Source organism: Phocoena phocoena, chromosome 11 (assembly GCF_963924675.1).
Source record: "Phocoena phocoena chromosome 11, mPhoPho1.1, whole genome shotgun sequence".
Classification (NCBI taxonomy): Eukaryota; Metazoa; Chordata; class Mammalia; order Artiodactyla; family Phocoenidae; genus Phocoena; species Phocoena phocoena.
In genome coordinates, this window is record NC_089229.1 from 69,447,751 (window position 1) to 69,449,694 (window position 1,944).

General features: G+C 40.8%; 1 pseudogene; it reads left to right on the plus strand.

Annotated features, from left to right (window-relative positions):
• Positions 1–1,008: 1,008 nt before the first annotated feature.
• On the plus strand, positions 1,009–1,439 carry LOC136130977 (NADH dehydrogenase [ubiquinone] 1 alpha subcomplex subunit 12 pseudogene; annotated as a pseudogene).
• The last annotated feature ends 505 nt before the right edge of the window (positions 1,440–1,944 follow it).

Below are 1,944 nucleotides of genomic sequence, written 5' to 3' on the forward strand. Positions count from 1 at the left end.
TCTTATTTGCAACGTAAATTCCTTCATCACTAGATTGGAAGAGATGTGTAAACTCCTCCAACCAGTATATCATTGACTCGGGTTGCCTCCCATTTTTTAGCATAACTTTTCAGTCAGATAAGGACTGGAAATTTCCAGAACTGAAAATATATTTTCAAATTGGCATACAACGATATATCTGTAGGGCATGTAATTTTAATTCATTCATTAACCCAACCAATAAAAATGTTTACTGTGTACAATGTGCCAGACCAAAAACTAGGTATCGTAAATTTAACAGTGAACAAGATAAGTACAATCCTTGCCTTCTAGGAGTCAGAATTCATTCCTCCATTCATTCTTTATTTCACAAGGATTCACTGAGTCTCACAAACCTACTGGACATAATGCCAGGCCTGAAGATATAAAATAATTGCCTGGTCCTCCTAGTATCTCTGTATTCTTAATTTTTTCCTCAGTTCTAATGGCTTATTTTATACAAACTTTCAGCTCTGCAACTGAAAAACAACTATGATTGCAATTACCAGTAGTCCAAGACAGTACCTTTCAAAAATTCCAAACTACTAATTTTCAGCAATTTTTTTCAACTAATTAAATCCGAATCAGGTTTGTTCCATTTGAGACTTCATTAAAACTGAAGTGTTTGCTGTTTGAATGCTGCTTTGTTAAGTAAACACAGCCAGAAGGAATAAGCATTGTTAGGGCTTCATTTTCCACAAGGTTCTGCTTCCCTGCTCTCCTCATTCTAAGTCTTAGAATTTGGCTATTAAATATACATTTGTATATCCATCCTAATGTGTTTCTTAAATTGTTTTTATTATGACAATGAAAAGAATTAGTTCTAAATGCATAAAATCAGCTTCTAATTCTTACCAAAGAAGACGTAACAGGAGTCTGAATATTCTCCCACGTGAAACTTTCTATCATGTGCTCCCAGCTGCTCCTGGCGGCTTTCCCCCTGAGTGGGTTTTGCTTGGTGCACCCCGGAGGCTGGGCCTGTGGGACACGATGGAGTTCCTGCGAGTCCTGAATGCAGGCTGCAGCGGATCAGCAGCCACGTCGGCCTCCGCAGCAATCTATGAATTTTCCTCAGGGCAAACGACCTGAGGATTGGTACGTTAGTGGGGAAGACAAACATGGAAACAAACACTCTGAAGGCAGCAAGCAGTTTTTTGGTCATCACTGATGAGTCATACACACTACTGAAATGAATGGCAGAAACACATCACGGGATGTGGATGGAAGCATGGTGCCCCCGGAATGGCATCCTTGGCTTCACTGTGCAATCAATGATGCTCCAACAACAAGAACACGACTGCTGGTAAGTTCATTTGGACAAACCATGAATTCATCGAAGCGGCACTCCAGAACAATATGTAGTTTATTCCACCAGAAAGAAGATTCAGGAGTGCACCCCACCTTCAACACCTTACAAGTAAAGACAATGAAAAACAGTTTAAACACATAAAATATAGGACTTTTCATGTAACTGCCCTTTTACTGCTTACTATTAACTTGATTAAAATTGTTTGACTGGGCTTCCCTGGTGACGCAGTGGTTGAGAGTCCGCCTGCCGATGCAGGGGACATGGGTTCGTGCCCCGGTCCGGGAAGATCCCACATGCCGTGGAGCGGCTGGGCCCGTGAGCCACGGCCACTGAGCCTGCGCGTCCGGAGCCTGTTGCTCCGCAACGGGAGAGGCCACAACAGTGAGAGGCCCGCGCACCACCAAAAAAACAAAACAAAACAAAACAAAATTGTTCAACTAAGGGAAAAAGTGTCAAATTAGAGAGTCAAATCAAAAAGTGGAACTAAAGTACAAGGAAAGAGATGCAACGTTGACAGGAAGTTACTAAAATAACAGGCCAAATAAATTAAAAATTTGATTCTTAAAACATTGGGAAAGCAATTATACCCCAATAAAGATGTTAAAAAAAAAAAAAAA